This window comes from Danio aesculapii, chromosome 4 (genome assembly GCF_903798145.1).
Source record: "Danio aesculapii chromosome 4, fDanAes4.1, whole genome shotgun sequence".
Taxonomy (NCBI): Eukaryota; Metazoa; Chordata; class Actinopteri; order Cypriniformes; family Danionidae; genus Danio; species Danio aesculapii.
Window position 1 is genome coordinate 20,859,136 of NC_079438.1, and position 24,287 is coordinate 20,883,422.

Consider the following 24,287-nt stretch of genomic DNA (forward strand, 5'->3'; position numbering starts at 1 on the left):
GAATTGTTGGTTCAAGTCCAATCTGGGTTGTCTTTGAAAGTCTCACCTCAATTTGGGAGCAATGTTTGGTGGATGAAACACGGTAGCTGTGAAAACCTTCTTGAGATGTGTTTGCATGTCATTAACTTCCTGCATTGCCATGCATATTACCTGTTATGACTAAAAGGGAAACGAGATACCTAACGCGAAAGGCCATTTTGAATCCTGCATGGTGCCTACAGAGAAGAGACTGTGTACAAAGCAAAAAATGGTGCTTACATATAAAGCTGGTGGGTTGTTCAAGATCCATAAACAAATCTAACAACCGAATCATTGCCGCTCCTTTTTTTGTCTGTATAATTGTACATGTTAGACTGATTTAGATCAGAAGTCCACTAAATGTTCATTCACTAAAGTCACAGCAAAAGCTGCTAAAATTAACACAGAAACACCATAGATAGCACAGCACCACTGCTTTTCTATGACAGTCGTAGGGCTCGTCCGGGATTTGAACCCGGGACCTCTCGCACCCTAAGCGAGAATCATACCCCTAGACCAACGAGCCCTGTAGAAGGAACCTGCAGTGCCACAAGAAATTCTGTGAGACCAATCCAATCTACTCTTTGTTCATGTTGTTTTTGTTACGTGTGTCAGCAACTCTCTGGAGGCATATTACAGTTCACAGTAAGTATAAAAACAGTCCAGTGGCCTAATGGATAAGGCACCAGCCTTCGAAGCTGGGGATTGTGGGTTTAAAGTACCAACTAGGGTTGTCTTTGATGCAGTTCCTTTTAAGTTGACTGTGCAAGACAATCCAGTGTTACCCTCAAAAGCTAGGTTCATACCCTTAGGTCAAAACGACATGACAATGGAAAACTCCTCAGAGAAGCTGTTTTGTCATTAGGTGTACACACCAGATCGTCTGAATGCAATATGGCATAGGGATCCTAAAGTACTGTCTTTCTGAGTTACAAGAACTTCCTGAGCCATACATCAGATATGACAAAGGCTAGTGTTGACCCAGTGGCCTAATGGATAAGGCATCAGCCTTCGAAGCTGGGGATTGTGGGTTCAAGTCCCATCTGGGTTGTCTTTGTTGGGTTAAATTTAAGTTGTGTGAAACAATTCCGACTGGTATTCTCAAAACTTAGGCGTGATGATTCTGAGGACAATAGTTAGCTTCGAATTCTTCAGACTTGCTGCACACTTCAAATAAAGATTCACCCAATCTTGCTTGAATCTCACTGTCACGTTACAAACCTAAAAGGTTCCGCTAAGCTATGGTAATGGAGATCTTGACTTCAAATACCTCGTGGCTTTCAACTAATGGTCTCTTGTTATGTGGATGATGATGAAATGCAAACAAGAAAATAGCTGCAGAAAGGTTGTGATTTCAAGTTAATGAGAGTGGCCTTGTCTGGAATTTGAAACTCAAGACCAGTCACACCATACGCGAGAACCATACCCCAGGACCAATGAGACACGAATGTGGATGATTGCACAAAGAAAATGTTTGACCATTAGTTGCACACATCTTATTTGACGGAATGCAAACTGGCATCCAGATCCTAAAGTGCAGTTTTCCATGCGTTGGCATCTTGTTGAAGGCATACAAAAGATCCATGACAAATGATTGGCGAAATGGCCCAGTGGCCTAATGGATAAGGCATCAACCTTCGGGGCTTGGAATTGTTGGTTCAAGTCCAATCTGGGTTGTCTTTGAAAGTCTCACCTCAATTTGGGAGCAATGTTTGGTGGATGAAACACGGTAGATGTGAAAACCTTCTTGAGATGTGTTTGCATGTCATTAACTTCCTGCATTGCCATGCATATTACCTGTTATGACTAAAAGGGAAACGAGATACCTAACGCGAAAGGCCATTTTGAATCCTGCATGGTGCCTACAGAGAAGAGACTGTGTACAAAGCAAAAAAATGGTGCTTACATATAAAGCTGGTGGGTTGTTCAAGATCCATAAACAAATCTAACAACCGAATCATTGCCGCTCCTTTTTTTGTCTGTATAAGTGTACATGTTAGACTGATTTAGATCAGAAGTCCACTAAATGTTCATTCACTAAAGTCACAGCAAAAGCTGCTACAATTAACACAGAAACACCATAGATAGCACAGCACCACTGCTTTTCTATGACAGTCGTAGGGCTCGTCCGGGATTTGAACCCGGGACCTCTCGCACCCTAAGCGAGAATCATACCCCTAGACCAACGAGCCCTGTAGAAGGAACCTGCAGTGCCACAAGAAATTCTGTGAGACCAATCCAATCTACTCTTTGTTCATGTTGTTTTTGTTACGTGTGTCAGCAACTCTCTGGAGGCATATTACAGTTCACAGTAAGTATAAAAACAGTCCAGTGGCCTAATGGATAAGGCACCAGCCTTCGAAGCTGGGGATTGTGGGTTTAAAGTACCAACTAGGTTGTCTTTGATGCAGTTCCTTTTAAGTTGACTGTGCAAGACAATCCAGTGTTACCCTCAAAAGCTAGGTTCATACCCTTAGGTCAAAACGACATGACAATGGAAAACTCCTCAGAGAAGCTGTTTTGTCATTAGGTGTACACACCAGATCGTCTGAATGCAATATGGCATAGGGATCCTAAAGTACTGTCTTTCTGAGTTACAAGAACTTCCTGAGCCATACATCAGATATGACAAAGGCTAGTGTTGACCCAGTGGCCTAATGGATAAGGCATCAACCTTCGAAGCTGGAGATTGTGGGTTCAAGTCCCATCTGGGTTGTCTTTGTTGGGTTAAATTTAAGTTGTGTGAAACAATTCCGACTGGTATTCTCAAAACTTAGGCGTGATGTTCTGAGGACAATGGTTAGCTTCGAATTCTTAGACTTGCTGCACACTTCAAATAAAGATTCACCCAATCTTGCTTGAATCTCACTGTCACGTTACAAACCTAAAAGGTTCCGCTAAGCTATGGTAATGGAGATCTTGACTTCAAATACCTCGTGGCTTTCAACTAATGGTCTCTTGTTATGTGGATGATGATGAAATGCAAACAAGAAAATAGCTGCAGAAAGGTTGTGATTTCAAGTTAATGAGAGTGGCCTTGTCTGGAATTTGAAACTCAAGACCAGTCACACCATACGCGAGAACCATACCCAGGACCAATGAGACACGAATGTGGATGATTGCACAAAGAAAATGTTTGACCATTAGTTGCACACATCTTATTTGACGGAATGCAAACTGGCATCCAGATCCTAAAGTGCAGTTTTCCATGCGTTGGCATCTTGTTGAAGGCATACAAAAGATCCATGACAAATGATTGGCGAAATGGCCCAGTGGCCTAATGGATAAGGCATCAACCTTCGGGGCTTGGAATTGTTGGTTCAAGTCCAATCTGGGTTGTCTTTGAAAGTCTCACCTCAATTTGGGAGCAATGTTTGGTGGATGAAACACGGTAGCTGTGAAAACCTTCTTGAGATGTGTTTGCATGTCATTAACTTCCTGCATTGCCATGCATATTACCTGTTATGACTAAAAGGGAAACGAGATACCTAACGCGAAAGGCCATTTTGAATCCTGCATGGTGCCTACAGAGAAGAGACTGTGTACAAAGCAAAAAATGGTGCTTACATATAAAGCTGGTGGGTTGTTCAAGATCCATAAACAAATCTAACAACCGAATCATTGCCGCTCCTTTTTTTGTCTGTATAATTGTACATGTTAGACTGATTTAGATCAGAAGTCCACTAAATGTTCATTCACTAAAGTCACAGCAAAAGCTGCTAAAATTAACACAGAAACACCATAGATAGCACAGCACCACTGCTTTTCTATGACAGTCGTAGGGCTCGTCCGGGATTTGAACCCGGGACCTCTCGCACCCTAAGCGAGAATCATACCCCTAGACCAACGAGCCCTGTAGAAGGAACCTGCAGTGCCACAAGAAATTCTGTGAGACCAATCCAATCTACTCTTTGTTCATGTTGTTTTTGTTACGTGTGTCAGCAACTCTCTGGAGGCATATTACAGTTCACAGTAAGTATAAAAACAGTCCAGTGGCCTAATGGATAAGGCACCAGCCTTCGAAGCTGGGGATTGTGGGTTTAAAGTACCAACTAGGTTGTCTTTGATGCAGTTCCTTTTAAGTTGACTGTGCAAGACAATCCAGTGTTACCCTCAAAAGCTAGGTTCATACCCTTAGGTCAAAACGACATGACAATGGAAAACTCCTCAGAGAAGCTGTTTTGTCATTAGGTGTACACACCAGATCGTCTGAATGCAATATGGCATAGGGATCCTAAAGTACTGTCTTTCTGAGTTACAAGAACTTCCTGAGCCATACATCAGATATGACAAAGGCTAGTGTTGACCCAGTGGCCTAATGGATAAGGCATCAGCCTTCGAAGCTGGGGATTGTGGGTTCAAGTCCCATCTGGGTTGTCTTTGTTGGGTTAAATTTAAGTTGTGTGAAACAATTCCGACTGGTATTCTCAAAACTTAGGCGTGATGTTCTGAGGACAATAGTTAGCTTCGAATTCTTAAACTTGCTGCACACTTCAAATAAAGATTCACCCAATCTTGCTTGAATCTCACTGTCACGTTACAAACCTAAAAGGTTCCGCTAAGCTATGGTAATGGAGATCTTGACTTCAAATACCTCGTGGCTTTCAACTAATGGTCTCTTGTTATGTGGATGATGATGAAATGCAAACAAGAAAATAGCTGCAGAAAGGTTGTGATTTCAAGTTAATGAGAGTGGCCTTGTCTGGAATTTGAAACTCAAGACCAGTCACACCATACGCGAGAACCATACCCCAGGACCAATGAGACACGAATGTGGATGATTGCACAAAGAAAATGTTTGACCATTAGTTGCACACATCTTATTTGACGGAATGCAAACTGGCATCCAGATCCTAAAGTGCAGTTTTCCATGCGTTGGCATCTTGTTGAAGGCATACAAAAGATCCATGACAAATGATTGGCGAAATGGCCCAGTGGCCTAATGGATAAGGCATCAACCTTCGGGGCTTGGAATTGTTGGTTCAAGTCCAATCTGGGTTGTCTTTGAAAGTCTCACCTCAATTTGGGAGCAATGTTTGGTGGATGAAACACGGTAGATGTGAAAACCTTCTTGAGATGTGTTTGCATGTCATTAACTTCCTGCATTGCCATGCATATTACCTGTTATGACTAAAAGGGAAACGAGATACCTAACGCGAAAGGCCATTTTGAATCCTGCATGGTGCCTACAGAGAAGAGACTGTGTACAAAGCAAAAAAATGGTGCTTACATATAAAGCTGGTGGGTTGTTCAAGATCCATAAACAAATCTAACAACCGAATCATTGCCGCTCCTTTTTTTGTCTGTATAAGTGTACATGTTAGACTGATTTAGATCAGAAGTCCACTAAATGTTCATTCACTAAAGTCACAGCAAAAGCTGCTAAAATTAACACAGAAACACCATAGATAGCACAGCACCACTGCTTTTCTATGACAGTCGTAGGGCTCGTCCGGGATTTGAACCCGGGATCTCTCGCACCCTAAGCGAGAATCATACCCCTAGACCAACGAGCCCTGTAGAAGGAACCTGCAGTGCCACAAGAAATTCTGTGAGACCAATCCAATCTACTCTTTGTTCATGTTGTTTTTGTTACGTGTGTCAGCTACTCTCTGGAGGCATATTACAGTTCACAGTAAGTATAAAAACAGTCCAGTGGCCTAATGGATAAGGCACCAGCCTTCGAAGCTGGGGATTGTGGGTTTAAAGTACCAACTAGGTTGTCTTTGATGCAGTTCCTTTTAAGTTGACTGTGCAAGACAATCCAGTGTTACCCTCAAAAGCTAGGTTCATACCCTTAGGTCAAAACGACATGACAATGGAAAACTCCTCAGAGAAGCTGTTTTGTCATTAGGTGTACACACCAGATCGTCTGAATGCAATATGGCATAGGGATCCTAAAGTACTGTCTTCCTGAGTTACAAGAACTTCCTGAGCCATACATCAGATATGACAAAGGCTAGTGTTGACCCAGTGGCCTAATGGATAAGGCATCAACCTTCGAAGCTGGAGATTGTGGGTTCAAGTCCCATCTGGGTTGTCTTTGTTGGGTTAAATTTAAGTTGTGTGAAACAATTCCGACTGGTATTCTCAAAACTTAGGCGTGATGTATCTGAGGACAATGGTTAGCTTCGAATTCTTCAGACTTGCTGCACACTTCAAATAAAGATTCACCCAATCTTGCTTGAATCTCACTGTCACGTTACAAACCTAAAAGGTTCCGCTAAGCTATGGTAATGGAGATCTTGACTTCAAATACCTCGTGGCTTTCAACTAATGGTCTCTTGTTATGTGGATGATGATGAAATGCAAACAAGAAAATAGCTGCAGAAAGGTTGTGATTTCAAGTTAATGAGAGTGGCCTTGTCTGGAATTTGAAACTCAAGACCAGTCACACCATACGCGAGAACCATACTCCAGGACCAATGAGACACGAATGTGGATGATTGCACAAAGAAAATGTTTGACCATTAGTTGCACACATCTTATTTGACGGAATGCAAACTGGCATCCAGATCCTAAAGTGCAGTTTTCCATGCGTTGGCATCTTGTTGAAGGCATACAAAAGATCCATGACAAATGATTGGCGAAATGGCCCAGTGGCCTAATGGATAAGGCATCAACCTTCGGGGCTTGGAATTGTTGGTTCAAGTCCAATCTGGGTTGTCTTTGAAAGTCTCACCTCAATTTGGGAGCAATGTTTGGTGGATGAAACACGGTAGCTGTGAAAACCTTCTTGAGATGTGTTTGCATGTCATTAACTTCCTGCATTGCCATGCATATTACCTGTTATGACTAAAAGGGAAACGAGATACCTAACGCGAAAGGCCATTTTGAATCCTGCATGGTGCCTACAGAGAAGAGACTGTGTACAAAGCAAAAAAATGGTGCTTACATATAAAGCTGGTGGGTTGTTCAAGATCCATAAACAAATCTAACAACCGAATCATTGCCGCTCCTTTTTTTGTCTGTATAATTGTACATGTTAGACTGATTTAGATCAGAAGTCCACTAAATGTTCATTCACTAAAGTCACAGCAAAAGCTGCTACAATTAACACAGAAACACCATAGATAGCACAGCACCACTGCTTTTCTATGACAGTCGTAGGGCTCGTCCGGGATTTGAACCCGGGACCTCTCGCACCCTAAGCGAGAATCATACCCCTAGACCAACGAGCCCTGTAGAAGGAACCTGCAGTGCCACAAGAAATTCTGTGAGACCAATCCAATCTACTCTTTGTTCATGTTGTTTTTGTTACGTGTGTCAGCAACTCTCTGGAGGCATATTACAGTTCACAGTAAGTATAAAAACAGTCCAGTGGCCTAATGGATAAGGCACCAGCCTTCGAAGCTGGGGATTGTGGGTTTAAAGTACCAACTAGGTTGTCTTTGATGCAGTTCCTTTTAAGTTGACTGTGCAAGACAATCCAGTGTTACCCTCAAAAGCTAGGTTCATACCCTTAGGTCAAAACGACATGACAATGGAAAACTCCTCAGAGAAGCTGTTTTGTCATTAGGTGTACACACCAGATCGTCTGAATGCAATATGGCATAGGGATCCTAAAGTACTGTCTTTCTGAGTTACAAGAACTTCCTGAGCCATACATCAGATATGACAAAGGCTAGTGTTGACCCAGTGGCCTAATGGATAAGGCATCAGCCTTCGAAGCTGGGGATTGTGGGTTCAAGTCCCATCTGGGTTGTCTTTGTTGGGTTAAATTTAAGTTGTGTGAAACAATTCCGACTGGTCTTCTCAAAACTTAGGCGTGATGATTCTGAGGACAATAGTTAGCTTCGAATTCTCAGACTTGCTGCACACTTCAAATAAAGATTCACCCAATCTTGCTTGAATCTCACTGTCACGTTACAAACCTAAAAGGTTCCGCTAAGCTATGGTAATGGAGATCTTGACTTCAAATACCTCGTGGCTTTCAACTAATGGTCTCTTGTTAGGTGGATGATGATGAAATGCAAACAAGAAAATAGCTGCAGAAAGGTTGTGATTTCAAGTTAATGAGAGTGGCCTTGTCTGGAATTTGAAACTCAAGACCAGTCACACCATACGCGAGAACCATACCCCAGGACCAATGAGACACGAATGTGGATGATTGCACAAAGAAAATGTTTGACCATTAGTTGCACACATCTTATTTGACGGAATGCAAACTGGCATCCAGATCCTAAAGTGCAGTTTTCCATGCGTTGGCATCTTGTTGAAGGCATACAAAAGATCCATGACAAATGATTGGCGAAATGGCCCAGTGGCCTAATGGATAAGGCATCAACCTTCGGGGCTTGGAATTGTTGGTTCAAGTCCAATCTGGGTTGTCTTTGAAAGTCTCACCTCAATTTGGGAGCAATGTTTGGTGGATGAAACACGGTAGCTGTGAAAACCTTCTTGAGATGTGTTTGCATGTCATTAACTTCCTGCATTGCCATGCATATTACCTGTTATGACTAAAAGGGAAACGAGATACCTAACGCGAAAGGCCATTTTGAATCCTGCATGGTGCCTACAGAGAAGAGACTGTGTACAAAGCAAAAAAATGGTGCTTACATATAAAGCTGGTGGGTTGTTCAAGATCCATAAACAAATCTAACAACCGAATCATTGCCGCTCCTTTTTTTGTCTGTATAAGTGTACATGTTAGACTGATTTAGATCAGAAGTCCACTAAATGTTCATTCACTAAAGTCACAGCAAAAGCTGCTACAATTAACACAGAAACACCATAGATAGCACAGCACCACTGCTTTTCTATGACAGTCGTAGGGCTCGTCCGGGATTTGAACCCGGGACCTCTCGCACCCTAAGCGAGAATCATACCCCTAGACCAACGAGCCCTGTAGAAGGAACCTGCAGTGCCACAAGAAATTCTGTGAGACCAATCCAATCTACTCTTTGTTCATGTTGTTTTTGTTACGTGTGTCAGCAACTCTCTGGAGGCATATTACAGTTCACAGTAAGTATAAAAACAGTCCAGTGGCCTAATGGATAAGGCACCAGCCTTCGAAGCTGGGGATTGTGGGTTTAAAGTACCAACTAGGTTGTCTTTGATGCAGTTCCTTTTAAGTTGACTGTGCAAGACAATCCAGTGTTACCCTCAAAAGCTAGGTTCATACCCTTAGGTCAAAACGACATGACAATGGAAAACTCCTCAGAGAAGCTGTTTTGTCATTAGGTGTACACACCAGATCGTCTGAATGCAATATGGCATAGGGATCCTAAAGTACTGTTTTTCTGAGTTACAAGAACTTCCTGAGCCATACATCAGATATGACAAAGGCTAGTGTTGACCCAGTGGCCTAATGGATAAGGCATCAGCCTTCGAAGCTGGGGATTGTGGGTTCAAGTCCCATCTGGGTTGTCTTTGTTGGGTTAAATTTAAGTTGTGTGAAACAATTCCGACTGGTCTTCTCAAAACTTAGGCGTGATGATCTGAGGACAATAGTTAGCTTCGAATTCTCAGACTTGCTGCACACTTCACATAAAGATTCACCCAATCTTGCTTGAATCTCACTGTCACGTTTCAAACCTAAAAGGTTCCGCTAAGCTATGGTAATGGAGATCTTGACTTCAAATACCTCGTGGCTTTCAACTAATGGTCTCTTGTTAGGTGGATGATGATGAAATGCAAACAAGAAAATAGCTGCAGAAAGGTTGTGATTTCAAGTTAATGAGAGTGGCCTTGTCTGGAATTTGAAACTCAAGACCAGTCACACCATACGCGAGAACCATACCCCAGGACCAATGAGACACGAATGTGGATGATTGCACAAAGAAAATGTTTGACCATTAGTTGCACACATCTTATTTGACGGAATGCAAACTGGCATCCAGATCCTAAAGTGCAGTTTTCCATGCGTTGGCATCTTGTTGAAGGCATACAAAAGATCCATGACAAATGATTGGCGAAATGGCCCAGTGGCCTAATGGATAAGGCATCAACCTTCGGGGCTTGGAATTGTTGGTTCAAGTCCAATCTGGGTTGTCTTTGAAAGTCTCACCTCAATTTGGGAGCAATGTTTGGTGGATGAAACACGGTAGCTGTGAAAACCTTCTTGAGATGTGTTTGCATGTCATTAACTTCCTGCATTGCCATGCATATTACCTGTTATGACTAAAAGGGAAACGAGATACCTAACGCGAAAGGCCATTTTGAATCCTGCATGGTGCCTACAGAGAAGAGACTGTGTACAAAGCAAAAAAATGGTGCTTACATATAAAGCTGGTGGGTTGTTCAAGATCCATAAACAAATCTAACAACCGAATCATTGCCGCTCCTTTTTTTGTCTGTATAATTGTACATGTTAGACTGATTTAGATCAGAAGTCCACTAAATGTTCATTCACTAAAGTCACAGCAAAAGCTGCTACAATTAACACAGAAACACCATAGATAGCACAGCACCACTGCTTTTCTATGACAGTCGTAGGGCTCGTCCGGGATTTGAACCCGGGACGTCTCGCACCCTAAGCGAGAATCATACCCCTAGACCAACGAGCCCTGTAGAAGGAACCTGCAGTGCCACAAGAAATTCTGTGAGACCAATCCAATCTACTCTTTGTTCATGTTGTTTTTGTTACGTGTGTCAGCAACTCTCTGGAGGCATATTACAGTTCACAGTAAGTATAAAAACAGTCCAGTGGCCTAATGGATAAGGCATCAGCCTTCGAAGCTGGGGATTGTGGGTTTAAAGTACCAACTGGGTTGTCTTTGATGCAGTTCCTTTTAAGTTGACTGTGCAAGACAATCCAGTGTTACCCTCAAAAGCTAGGTTCATACCCTTAGGTCAAAACGACATGACAATGGAAAACTCCTCAGAGAAGCTGTTTTGTCATTAGGTGTACACACCAGATCGTCTGAATGCAATATGGCATAGGGATCCTAAAGTACTGTTTTTCTGAGTTACAAGAACTTCCTGAGCCATACATCAGATATGACAAAGGCTAGTGTTGACCCAGTGGCCTAATGGATAAGGCATCAGCCTTCGAAGCTGGGGATTGTGGGTTCAAGTCCCATCTGGGTTGTCTTTGTTGGGTTAAATTTAAGTTGTGTGAAACAATTCCGACTGGTCTTCTCAAAACTTAGGCGTGATGATCTGAGGACAATAGTTAGCTTCGAATTCTCAGACTTGCTGCACACTTCAAATAAAGATTCACCCAATCTTGCTTGAATCTCACTGTCACGTTACGAAACCTAAAGGGTTCCGCTAAGCTATGGTAATGGAGATCTTGACTTCAAATACCTCGTGGCTTTCAACTAATGGTCTCTTGTTAGGTGGATGATGATGAAATGCAAACAAGAAAATAGCTGCAGAAAGGTTGTGATTTCAAGTTAATGAGAGTGGCCTTGTCTGGAATTTGAAACTCAAGACCAGTCACACCATACGCGAGAACCATACCCCAGGACCAATGAGACACGAATGTGGATGATTGCACAAAGAAAATGTTTGACCATTAGTTGCACACATCTTATTTGACGGAATGCAAACTGGCATCCAGATCCTAAAGTGCAGTTTTCCATGCGTTGGCATCTTGTTGAAGGCATACAAAAGATCCATGACAAATGATTGGCGAAATGGCCCAGTGGCCTAATGGATAAGGCATCAACCTTCGGGGCTTGGAATTGTTGGTTCAAGTCCAATCTGGGTTGTCTTTGAAAGTCTCACCTCAATTTGGGAGCAATGTTTGGTGGATGAAACACGGTAGCTGTGAAAACCTTCTTGAGATGTGTTTGCATGTCATTAACTTCCTGCATTGCCATGCATATTACCTGTTATGACTAAAAGGGAAACGAGATACCTAACGCGAAAGGCCATTTTGAATCCTGCATGGTGCCTACAGAGAAGAGACTGTGTACAAAGCAAAAAAATGGTGCTTACATATAAAGCTGGTGGGTTGTTCAAGATCCATAAACAAATCTAACAACCGAATCGATGCCGCTCCTTTTTTTGTCTGTATAATTGTACATGTTAGACTGATTTAGATCAGAAGTCCACTAAATGTTCATTCACTAAAGTCACAGCAAAAGCTGCTACAATTAACACAGAAACACCATAGATAGCACAGCACCACTGCTTTTCTATGACAGTCGTAGGGCTCGTCCGGGATTTGAACCCGGGACCTCTCGCACCCTAAGCGAGAATCATACCCCTAGACCAACGAGCCCTGTAGAAGGAACCTGCAGTGCCACAAGAAATTCTGTGAGACCAATCCAATCTACTCTTTGTTCATGTTGTTTTTGTTACGTGTGTCAGCAACTCTCTGGAGGCATATTACAGTTCACAGTAAGTATAAAAACAGTCCAGTGGCCTAATGGATAAGGCACCAGCCTTCGAAGCTGGGGATTGTGGGTTTAAAGTACCAACTGGGTTGTCTTTGATGCAGTTCCTTTTAAGTTGACTGTGCAAGACAATCCAGTGTTACCCTCAAAAGATAGGTTCATACCCTTAGGTCAAAACGACATGACAATGGAAAACTCCTCAGAGAAGCTGTTTTGTCATTAGGTGTACACACCAGATCGTCTGAATGCAATATGGCATAGAGATCCTAAAGTGCTGTTTTCTGAGTTACAAGAACTTCCTGAGCCATACATCAGATATGACAAAGGCTAGTGTTGACCCAGTGGCCTAATGGATAAGGCATCAGCCTTCGAAGCTGGGATTGTGGGTTCAAGTCCCATCTGGGTTGTCTTTGTTGGGTTAAATTTAAGTTGTGTGAAACAATTCCGACTGGTCTTCTCAAAACTTAGGCGTGATGATCTGAGGACAATAGTTAGCTTCGAATTCTCAGACTTGCTGCACACTTCAAATAAAGATTCACCCAATCTTGCTTGAATCTCACTGTCACGTTACGAACCTAAAAGGTTCCGCTAAGCTATGGTAATGGAGATCTTGACTTCAAATACCTCGTGGCTTTCAACTAATGGTCTCTTGTTAGGTGGATGATGATGAAATGCAAACAAGAAAATAGCTGCAGAAAGGTTGTGATTTCAAGTTAATGAGAGTGGCCTTGTCTGGAATTTGAAACTCAAGACCAGTCACACCATACGCGAGAACCATACTCCAGGACCAATGAGACACGAATGTGGATGATTGCACAAAGAAAATGTTTGACCATTAGTTGCACACATCTTATTTGACGGAATGCAAACTGGCATCCAGATCCTAAAGTGCAGTTTTCCATGCGTTGGCATCTTGTTGAAGGCATACAAAAGATCCATGACAAATGATTGGCGAAATGGCCCAGTGGCCTAATGGATAAGGCATCAACCTTCGGGGCTTGGAATTGTTGGTTCAAGTCCAATCTGGGTTGTCTTTGAAAGTCTCACCTCAATTTGGGAGCAATGTTTGGTGGATGAAACACGGTAGCTGTGAAAACCTTCTTGAGATGTGTTTGCATGTCATTAACTTCCTGCATTGCCATGCATATTACCTGTTATGACTAAAAGGGAAACGAGATACCTAACGCGAAAGGCCATTTTGAATCCTGCATGGTGCCTACAGAGAAGAGACTGTGTACAAAGCAAAAAAATGGTGCTTACATATAAAGCTGGTGGGTTGTTCAAGATCCATAAACAAATCTAACAACCGAATCATTGCCGCTCCTTTTTTTGTCTGTATAATTGTACATGTTAGACTGATTGCGATCAGAAGTCCACTAAATGTTCATTAACTAAAGTCACAGCAAAAGTTGCTACAATTAACATAGAAAGATCACAGTGAGCACAGCTCCGCCTCATTTTTTATGACAGGCGTAGGGCTCGTCCGGGATTTGAACCCGGGACCTCTCGCACCCGAAGCGAGAATCATACCCCTAGACCAACGAGCCCTGTAGAAGGAACCTGCAGTGCCACAAAAAATTCTGTGAGACTGATCCACTCTACTCTTTGTTCATGCTGTTTTTGTTACGTGTGTCAGCAACTCCCTGGAGGCATATTACAGTTCACAGGCAGTAAAAACAGCCCAGTGGCCTAAAGTACCAACTGGGTTGTCTTTGATGCAGTTCCTTTTACATTGACTGTGCAAGACAATCCAGTGTTACCTTTAAAAAGCTAGGTTCAGACTTCCGGCGGTTAACTGAAAGCGCATGGCCGCTTAACTTTTTGTCTCCCGTTCGGTCGGAGTTTAATTCCCCAAATAATACAAATAACACCTAATTCCTAATCGAATCTAATGATGGAAGGGGAGAAAGTCAGAAAGGGCAAAGGAAAACAGTTTGGGAAAGCGGAAAAAGGTAGTAATTTAGAGGATACCGCCGGGGCTGAGAAACAAGGAGAGCGTAATGGCGGACAAGAGGAAAATCCAAAACTGGCAACAGTGGACGAAAGCGTCGCGGTCATCCGCGCAGACATAAAGATGGTGGCCTTGGAGATGAAGTCCGAGCTAAACATCTTCCGAGACGATCTGAAAAGAGAATTAGTGGACTTTCGAAAGGAAATTTACCAGACGCTAAACGAAATCACAAACGACCTGAAAACTACAACTGATAGAGTGAGTGAGGCCGAGACCCGCATCGCCGAGGCCGAGGAGTGGTCCACGGATTTCAGGGAAGCTCTGAGCCAGTCACCACAATCCCAGGAAAGAATGCAGATGAAGTTAACGGACCTGGAAGCACGCTCGAGACGTAACAATGTTCGCATTTACGGGATCTCGGAAGGCGCTGAAAATAACAACATGTACCAATTCATTGATAATCTTATTAAAAAAGAACTGGACCTTGCTGAAATTGAACTCGGGATTCAACGATGCCACAGAGCGCTCGGACCAAGACCTCCTAACAAGGCGCAGCCAAGATCGGTGATTGTGTACTTTCAAGAATTCAAAGTTAAGGAAATGGTTCTGCACACTGCGTGGAAGAAAAAGGAAATCTTTACAACAACGGCAGGATCTACTTTGATCATGACTACCCTGCTGAAACCTTGGCGAAAAGGAAGGCATATTCTCAGATCAGGAGGATGCTCAAAGAGAAGGGAATACGATTTCAGACACCACCGCCAGCGAAACTGCGAGTGTTCTTTGACGGCGGGCCGGTCACCTATGGAAGCGCAGACGAATCGACTGAGGACATGAAGAAAAGGGGTTTCCAGTTTGGCCCCGAGACATCTTCAGAAGTTGAGGTTTTGAATAAAGCGCGGACGACCGGCTGGCAGCGCTCTAAGAATACAACAAACCGGCAGACCCGTCAGGATTGGATTAAAGAGAGGCTCCGGAATTTTCGCCGATAAAGATAGATTTAAAGGTTTAGGATTTGTTAACTACGAGTGGCAAATGACCGTAAACTACACAATTGGTGAATGAACCAGCTGTTTGTTACGGACATTCTAGTTTATGCCAGGGGACAGCCGCGTATACCCACATCGGGATGGAGTAAGACTGAATCCTTTTTTTTTCTTCCCCCTACTCTATTTAGACTGTTATCTCACGTAGGCCGCTGCTGTTATCCTACTTACCTCAAGTCTTCAATTTTGTTACAATTTCAATTCTTGATCTGCAACGGGTAAAATCGCCCTTAGTAAATAATGTAGTTGACCGACAAATACGGGAAAGACTTTTTTGTTTTTGACGTTCGTAAGTGCACGCAGAATACCCATAAGGGCACTTAAGGCTGCACTGAAGAGGGGCTCTGGTGTTTACCTAGACTATTCCCTACACTAAGAAGTAAGAACTGTTCATTGCTTCGAATGGAGGTCTTATATGCATTCTGTTTAGTTCTATTATTTCCAACTGTAAAGTTATGGGTTCTTATTTTATTTTATTTAGTTCATATGTAGTTCAGACTTGGTCACGAATCACATATACCTTACAGAAAGTGTTTTATTACAAGATCACATGCAGTTTCAGGAATATAGGGTGATTACCCTGAATGTACATGGTTTATACAATCCAATCAAGAGAAGCAAGGTTATTGCAAAGATGAAAAAGGAAAAGTTGCATGTTATATTTATGCAGGAGACGCATCTTAATAATCTAGAACACGAAAAACTAAAACAAAAAGGGTTTTAAGAATGTATTTTATTCATCTTATTGGAAGGGAAAACGAAGAGGGGTAGCAATATTAATTAATAACTGTGTGAACTTCCGCCTGCTTGCTGAATTTTCAGACAAAGAGGGTCGATATGTTTTTGTTAAGGGTCTCTTAGATCAAAAAGAAGTTACGTTAATTACCGTGTACATACCCCCTGAGCAAGACAACTCATGCAAAAGAGAAGTTTTTCAATTAATAGCTTCTGAAGCATCAGGAGTTTTGATATGTGGAGGAGACTGGAATGCCCAGATGCAACCCAAGCTTGATTCCTCTAATGCATTAAAGAGGCTAACCTCTAGAGCAAGGGTAACTAAAAAACTGTTGATGGAATTGGGATTGATAGATGTATGGAGGGAGCTCCATCCATTAGATAAACAGTTCACATTCTATTCCGCAAGCCAAATTTCCTACTCAAGAATTGATTACTTCTTTGTTTTTAATTCAGACAGACAACCGGCTTATAGACTGCAAGATAGGAACCAGAGATATCTCTGACCACTCACCTGTTTATCTAACTATACATTTAGATACAAAAAGAACGACTCACTGTGGCGGCTTAATACAAGTATACTGAATGATAGTACATATAAAGAATTTATTCAAAATTAATAAAGGATTACATCGATAACAACAACAATGGGGAAGTATCACCAAGTATTTTATGGGATGCATCAAAATCAGTGCTTAGGGGTAAACTCATAGCCCTTACATCACATAAGAAAAAGGAAAAATGTAAAAAGATGTTTGACTTGCAGGAGAGCCTTAAAACCTTAGAGAGAGAACATATTGTGAAAAAGAAACCTCATATCTTAAGCCAAATAAAAAGTATTAAGAAGCAAATAAATGAACTATATGAGGAAGAATTAGAGAAAAAAGCCAAATTTTACTAAGCAAAGATATTATGAAAACGGCCCCAAAGGCTTTGAAGTTATTGGCTTGGAGGCTTAGAAAACAGCAGGCAGAGCGGACTATCCTGTAAATTAGAGATCCTAAAACTAATAGAATTAATCACAAACAAGATGATATCCATAACATTTTTAAAACCTATTACAGAAATCTATATAGTGAAGTAAGTACAACTAAACCCACAGAAATAAATATCTTCTTAGAATCATTAGACTTACCCTCCATAGGCACAACACAGAATAAATCCCTAATGGCAGAGATTACAAAAGAGGAAATAGGGAAAGCGATTTCAAGATTAAAAGTAAATAAAACACCTGGCTCAGATGGCTTCCCAGTTGAGTGGTACAAGGCATTCAAAGACCTGTTAATTCCCATGCTTTATGAGTGTTTTAACTACATGCTTAAAGGTGGTGAACCACCAAGAACATGGAGTGAGGCAATCATTTCGATTATTCCTAAAGAGGGTAAAGATAAGAAGGAGTGTAGTTCTTTTAGACCGATTTCTGTATTAAATATGGATTATAAATTATATGCATCAATACTAGCTAAAAGATTGGAAGATATAATACCAGAATTGGTGGACTTAGACCAAACCGTATTTATAAGGGATAGGCAGACACAAGATAATATTAGGCGGGGTGCTACACGTACTGATCATGTCATTAAAAAGAAAACCAGAGCAGCAATTATTAGCTTAGATGATGAAAAGGCATTTGACTCAGTTCGTTGGGAGTATTTATATTTAGCATTGACCAGATTTGGCTTTAATGATGACTTTATTAGGTGTATAAGAAATTTATATTTATCACCAAATGCAAAAATTAGGATTAATGGTCATCTTACCAAGAGTTTTGTTTGGAAAGAGGCTGCCGTCAAGGCTGCCCCCTCAGTCCTACCCTTTTTGCTTTATTTATTGAGCCTTTGGCACAGTTGATAAGAGACGAACAGGGAATTAAAGGAATAACAGTTAGAGGTTTAGAGCAAAAGATCTGTCTGTATGCAGATGATGTTCTTTTGTTTGTTGGAACACCAGAAGTTAGCATTCCTACTCTGATGTCAGTTTTAAATAAATTTGGCACCTACTCTGGTTACAAGCTAAATATCCAAAAAACACACATTTTAAGCTTTAATTATTTCCCTCAGAAAGATATGCAAATAAATTTTATTTCAAATGGAATTCAACAAGTATTAAGTACCTGGGTATTAAAATAACTAAAGATTCTACACAATTACTTAATAGTAATTATGGCCCTATAATAAGAGTATAAAATCTGACAGATAGGTGGTCCTCAATTGCCTTTAGAGATGCTAATAGAATAAAGACAATAAAGATTAATATAGTTCCCCCGTCTTCTATACCTCTTCCAATCCCTACCAATCGAATTCCATCAAAACAGTTCAGAGAATGGACAAGTGGATTTCAAGATTTTTATTGGGGGGGCAGGAGACCTAGAATTAAATATAAAACATTGCAACTGTCTAAGGAGAAAGGGGAAAATCACTGCCTTGCTTGTCTGACTATTACAAAGCAGCCAGTTACGACCCTTATTAACCTGTTGTAACCCAGAATACACAGCAAAATGGAAAGACCTGGAAACTTCACAAATTGATATCCCACTACAATCATTATTGGGTAGCAAGTTTTTACATAAACACTATTTAAAATAGCTTAATCAGTGGTCCAAAGTTCCCCTTAGAATCTGGTTTAAAGAGTGTAATTCTCCACTACTTGAAAAACAGTCTAGATTGATTAAATGGGTAGCATTTGACCCTGACTTTAAACCAGCTAAAATTGATGGGAGATTTCAAACTTGGTATAGGTTTGGCATCACTACTTTTAGTTTAATTTCCTCAAATGGGGAATTAGATAGCTTTCAGAAAATCTCAGATATGTATGGTCTGGACAAATGTGATTTCTTTAGGTACCTGCAAACCAGGACCTACTTAATAGAGAGATTAGATGCTTGGAGAGCCATCCCCCTAACTTAATTGACTTAGTTATTGACATCTACAAGAACAAAGACAATAGACTTGTTTCAAAATTGTATTCTGCCATCCAATCCACCAAGGAAGACTCAACAAATGACATCAGACTAAAATGGGAAAGAGAATCCAACCTAGTTATCTCAGAGGAAGATTGGTTGAATATCTGCTCAGTGCAGTCCACCTCTTCCAGCTCTGGTATGTGGAGAGATTTCTGCTGGAGGAATCTTACCAGATACTTTATAACCCCCAAGTTAACATGCATGCAAACACGGGAGAAGGACAGGGGACAGTGCTGGAGGAAATGTGGAGAAGACTTGGCAAACCGCTTTCACATATTTTGGAGTTGCCCAGCCATTCAGTCATACTGGCAGGACGTAATGTAAGTAATACAAAATATTTTTGGTGATGATGTGGACTTTTCTTTTACAACAATTTACCTGGGAAATATTGCAGCCAACTTAACGGTAAAAGACAAGTATTTATTAAAAATACTCCTAGCAACCAGTAGAAAACTGTGACTCGAAAGTGGCTACAACTGGAACCCCCTACAAAATCTGAAAGGTGGATATCATATCTAATGTTCAAAATATGGAGAGGATGACTTTTTCTTTAAAACTACAAAAGGACAAATACCTGCAATATTGGGAGAAATGGATTGTACTTATGCCTTTAAACAGTGTAATCTGATTTCTATATGTATTTGTTAATGTGACCTGTAAGGAAATGTGCGACCAGTCAACTGTTCATTTAAGTTCCGGTGTTTTATTGTACTACTTATTTTATTTATTATTATGATTTATTTTTATAATTTTTTTTATCTATTATATGTTTTTTTCTTGTTTTTTTCTTAAAAAAAGAGAAATAAAAATAAAGTATAGAAAAAAATAAAAACGAGTAATCCTTTAAAAGAAAAAAAACACTTCATTATTTAATACATAAAAAGATTTTTCAGATAAGTGCAACACTTTTCCCCTTTACCTGAAAAGTGTGTGATAGTTGAAAATAAATAAGAAAAAAAGGAAAATGACCGGGAAAAACAACTCAATGATCAAATTCCACATTTTTCCATGTGATTAGCCGAGAGCAAGAAAGAAGGAATCCACAAATATCCACAATATCCTGGAAAAAAAAACACTGAAATAACGGGCTCTGTATGAGAGCTGCCTCTTTGAAGAGAATTAGGCAGCTAGCCTAATGAAAAAAGATTGTGTAAATGAAAGACGTTATTTATAAAGACAGATTTTTTTTACAGTGTATGAACAGGAATGGCAGCTGTTGTTTTTGATCTAACAGCAGCAAAACTACATGCTGAACGCTGTGAGTTTGCGTCAGGATGATGATGATACATTTTAGTTTTTTTTCCTTTTTCAAAACAGTTTAGAACAAAACAAACAAAACAGCAATAAAAAACAAGCAAACAAACAGACATTTTTTAAAGGAACATGGAAACAAAAAAGACATACAAGTGTCAAAGGTCACCGAATACAATCTTATTTACATTCGTATTTATCGTTGATAAAATGTTGCTATTTAAAATTATGTTAAGGGTTACGTGACAAAGATCAACAAGCTCCAAACATATATAAAATAAAAGCACCACAATGAAATTAAAACAATACTTTTCTTCTCAACCATTTACCCCAGTATGCAGACATTTTATAGGCGTTTTGTCTTAAGGTAAATGTCAGTACTTCCATCTCATACACCTCTTTAACAATATCACACCATTCGCCTACAGATGGAGGATCTTTCTTGAGCCATTTCTTTGTAATGGCCTTTTTGCTAGTTGTTAGTTGTGTGTTAAGAAGATACACATCATTTTTTGGTATTTCTGCAGAGTAAATTCAGAGGTACATAGTTTTAATTGCATTACATTCCAGATTCAATCCCATTATTGCATTCATCTCTTTATTTAAATCTTGCCAATAGGTGTGTATAATATTACAATGCCAAAATATGTGGAAATGATCTGCCAATACATTTCCACATTTTCTCCAGCATTCACCATTTTTTGATCTCTAGTTTGAAAGTATTTATTTCAGGTGTTATAAAGAACCTGATTACATTTTTCCAAATAAATTCCCTTCATGAATCTGAATTAATTGTGACCATATGCGTTTCCAAATAGTTAATCATTCCTCATTTGTTATTTTATATTGGCTTCCCTTTCCCATTTCTGCTTTATATACATTGGTGAGTGTTGGGGAACAGTAGTCTGTTACGGAGGGGGAAGAGAGGGAGGAGAGGAAAAAAGAGAAGAAAAGGAGGAAAAAAGAGAAGAAAAAGAGAAAGAAGAGAAGAAAAAGGGGCGGAAGAGGAAAATATTTTTTATTTCATTTTTAATAATTTATTTGTACTATTAATATTTGATTAATACTACATATTTTATTGTTTATATATATATATATATTTGCTTTTAAGTACATTTCTGCTAAGTATTTTGCTAAGTATAGAGAAACTACAACTAGTTTCTTTATTGAAACATTATTTTCTGGACTATTTCATTTTGTGCCTATTTAATTTTTGAATTATACTATAGCAAAACACAACCAACTAAAAAAACAAGCAGAGAAACAGTTAAAATGACCAACATTTATTTAAAATTAGTCATAGCCAATTATAACATTTACAATATAATAGCTCAACAGCAGTGCAAACAAGTGCAAAAGAAGAGAAAAAAATTACAATAAATTAAACAAAATAAATAACACAAAATGAAATAAGCAAACATAACTTCAATTGTAAAATAAATTATAAAAACAAATAAATTAGAAATGTAAATTTTTTTAAATTATAATTTAAAGTAAAAAAAAACTACAAGTAAAACAAAAGACCCCTGAAAATATTTAAATGTCAATATTAAAATAAACACTTCAGGAAGTGCCCAGGTCTTGAAAATTTTTATTATTTTTCTCCTTTTTTAATTCTTTCCAACCACTGCTCCTTCGGCAATGCCTCTACAAAGGGGCAGTATATAATGCCCTTGTACTGGCTGTGTCCAGTCTCCGCTGTTCTAAACTGGCTACATTTCTTACATGTATTATACTGTACTTTGCGGGTCAGTTTAAGAATGGGAGCGACAGCAGTACCAGGGGTGCATGGAAATGGCAGGAGGGGCAGAAGGGAGGCCAAACCCAAAAGCCGGTGGAGCAGAAGCCAGCATAGACCCCTGTGAGGCCACTGGCATCCGCATGACCAGTTGAGTCCCTGGTGGTGGAGCAGGAATAAGTTGCCATTGGGCTTGCTGCATCTGAGCAGGTGGCAAAGCTGGTGGGTCTGACAAAATGGTCCTTTTTCTTTTTAGTTTAGCCTGGCCCACAGTGCTACTGGGCAAGTGGTACTGGTGAGCGGGCTTGGATGAGGTGGTGGAGATGGGGGGCTCACATTGGCAGGCAATAAGGGGTCAGCCGCCACAGACAAGCGGCTTGGAAGTTGCAGCCCCTGCATCACAACTGCAGTGTCCTACTGTTTAACTTTTTTATTATGCCACTGTACCAGGGTGGTGTGACTCACATCCACCAGTTGAAGGTTAGTCTGCTTCATCACTATAGCATTGGCCAGAATGTTGCGCCTGATTTTTCTGTAGTCTGCCAGGATGAGATCCCATTTGGACACTGTGCCGGTCCCCTTCTATTTGGGTGTTCTATGTATGGCACAGAGCCTGACAAAATAGTCTCAACCAAGCGACAGCAATCTGGCCACTGTGCAAGTGGAGCAGAGGTGGTCAGGGCATGCCTCTTCAAACTCTCCACTCCTGGGGTAAACTCCTGCCTCTTCTTTGGGGACTTAAGCCTCCCAGTGTCCCAGCTTTGCTTGGACTGCATGCCTGGCTGCAAACACCACCCTCTGCTTGTCATAGTCCAGCAGGTTCTGCCAAGAGCAACAATATTGCTCACCTAAGCAGAAAAGCAGATAATACATGCTAATGAGAAAGTAAAACGTGCAAAAGGTAAGCAAGTATGACAAGTTAAAGAGTGAACAAAGAGTGGGTTTATATTCCTTACCTGCTGGTTGGTGAGGACAAGGGAGGGCTGATTCCTCAGGTCCACAAGATACTCTGCCAGGCTGTCCACTCTGTCTATACCTGGTACACCTGAGCCATCCACAGCCTAAAAAAATAAAAATAATAATTATAATACAACATACACACACACCACACACACATATATATATATATATATATATATATATATATATATATATATATATATATATATATATATATATAACAAACATAGGCACAAACATAGATTGGTTGATGCGTTAGATGCGTAAACATAGATAGGTTACAAGATATTTACATACACCAGACTCAGATGTCGAAGTGCTTTGCTGCAACATGGAGACAGCAACCAGGGTGGCAGAGGCATCAGGCTGGGTGGAGGGTTCTGTAGGTTGTGTGGAGTGGGCAACAGGCTGGGAGGAGGCATCAGAGAAGATGGTGATTGCAGCAGGTTGGGAGGAGGAAGCATGCTGGATGGAGGAGGCAGGGGGTTGGGTGGAGCGTGCAGCAGCATTCAGGGCAGTGGAGACAGCAGACTGGGTGGAGGCAGAAGCAGGATAGGCAGTGGAGGCAACAGCCAGGGCGGTGGAGACAGACTGGGTGAAGACAGTAGCAGGATAGGCAGTGGACGCAGCAGCCAGGCCGGTGGAAACAGCAGAGGAGGTGGCAGTCAGAGTGGTGGAGGCTGGAGGGTGGATGGAGGAGGTAGTTTGCCGGGGCGGTGGAGGCTGGAGGATGGATAGAGGAGTTAGTTGCCAGGGCGGTGGAGGCAGCAAGGTGTATGGAAGAGACAGCAGCTTGGGTCGTGGCAATGGCTGAGAGGAGGGCAGGAAGTGAGAGGAGATGGAGAAGTTTGGGTCATCTGAGAGACTTGGCACAGTTATATCATATACTTCGTCCTCCCCGAAGCCCTCATCTTCTTCCCCACCTTCATCCCACATCCTCCAACATTTCCTCTGTCTCCTCCGAGTCTGGGTTCAATGCCATGGGCTGTCCAGTCTGACTCAGGAGGTAGTAAACACCAAGCAGCTCTCCTACAAATGGACAACAAAAAGACACAGACATATACGACTTATCATATTTAAAGCATTCCATAATAATACTACAAAGACTTTCAATAATATCTAGACTTCTGTATCTTCCACTCAACGCATGCTTGGCTTTGGTGATGTAAATAATAAAAAAATAAATAACAATGAACACCCCCAAACCAAAGTATTATGCACATAGGTCTAATGGTGGTATAAAAGCCCGACCAACACCTTCAGGCTGTTGGTGTTGACAGAGTGGGCCATATCCCAGGAAGTATGTGAGAAGGGATGCTGGCTTGCTGGTCACAGCCGC

The 24,287-nt window shown here is 41.0% G+C and overlaps 17 non-coding genes and 1 pseudogene across 17 annotated transcripts; 9 read left to right on the forward strand and 9 right to left on the reverse strand.

Moving 5' to 3' along the window:
* LOC130222237 (oocyte zinc finger protein XlCOF6-like) overlaps positions 1–24,287 on the forward strand; it is a 314,140-nt pseudogene that overhangs the window by 194,519 nt on the left and 95,334 nt on the right.
* trnap-agg (transfer RNA proline (anticodon AGG)) lies at positions 473–544 on the reverse strand. Its single transcript has one exon. It is a non-coding gene; the product is annotated as a tRNA-Pro (tRNA).
* Positions 997–1,069, forward strand: trnar-ucg (transfer RNA arginine (anticodon UCG)). Its single transcript has one exon. It is a non-coding gene; the product is annotated as a tRNA-Arg (tRNA).
* Positions 2,139–2,210, reverse strand: trnap-agg (transfer RNA proline (anticodon AGG)). The gene has a single exon. It is a non-coding gene; the product is annotated as a tRNA-Pro (tRNA).
* trnar-ucg (transfer RNA arginine (anticodon UCG)) lies at positions 2,662–2,734 on the forward strand. Its single transcript has one exon. It is a non-coding gene; the product is annotated as a tRNA-Arg (tRNA).
* On the reverse strand, positions 3,800–3,871 carry trnap-agg (transfer RNA proline (anticodon AGG)). Its single transcript has one exon. It is a non-coding gene; the product is annotated as a tRNA-Pro (tRNA).
* On the forward strand, positions 4,323–4,395 carry trnar-ucg (transfer RNA arginine (anticodon UCG)). Its single transcript has one exon. It is a non-coding gene; the product is annotated as a tRNA-Arg (tRNA).
* On the reverse strand, positions 5,463–5,534 carry trnap-agg (transfer RNA proline (anticodon AGG)). Its single transcript has one exon. It is a non-coding gene; the product is annotated as a tRNA-Pro (tRNA).
* On the forward strand, positions 5,986–6,058 carry trnar-ucg (transfer RNA arginine (anticodon UCG)). The gene has a single exon. It is a non-coding gene; the product is annotated as a tRNA-Arg (tRNA).
* On the reverse strand, positions 7,128–7,199 carry trnap-agg (transfer RNA proline (anticodon AGG)). The gene has a single exon. It is a non-coding gene; the product is annotated as a tRNA-Pro (tRNA).
* On the forward strand, positions 7,651–7,723 carry trnar-ucg (transfer RNA arginine (anticodon UCG)). The gene has a single exon. It is a non-coding gene; the product is annotated as a tRNA-Arg (tRNA).
* trnap-agg (transfer RNA proline (anticodon AGG)) lies at positions 8,792–8,863 on the reverse strand. Its single transcript has one exon. It is a non-coding gene; the product is annotated as a tRNA-Pro (tRNA).
* On the forward strand, positions 9,315–9,387 carry trnar-ucg (transfer RNA arginine (anticodon UCG)). The gene has a single exon. It is a non-coding gene; the product is annotated as a tRNA-Arg (tRNA).
* On the reverse strand, positions 10,455–10,526 carry trnap-agg (transfer RNA proline (anticodon AGG)). The gene has a single exon. It is a non-coding gene; the product is annotated as a tRNA-Pro (tRNA).
* Positions 10,978–11,050, forward strand: trnar-ucg (transfer RNA arginine (anticodon UCG)). Its single transcript has one exon. It is a non-coding gene; the product is annotated as a tRNA-Arg (tRNA).
* Positions 12,119–12,190, reverse strand: trnap-agg (transfer RNA proline (anticodon AGG)). Its single transcript has one exon. It is a non-coding gene; the product is annotated as a tRNA-Pro (tRNA).
* On the forward strand, positions 12,641–12,712 carry trnar-ucg (transfer RNA arginine (anticodon UCG)). Its single transcript has one exon. It is a non-coding gene; the product is annotated as a tRNA-Arg (tRNA).
* Positions 13,781–13,852, reverse strand: trnap-cgg (transfer RNA proline (anticodon CGG)). The gene has a single exon. It is a non-coding gene; the product is annotated as a tRNA-Pro (tRNA).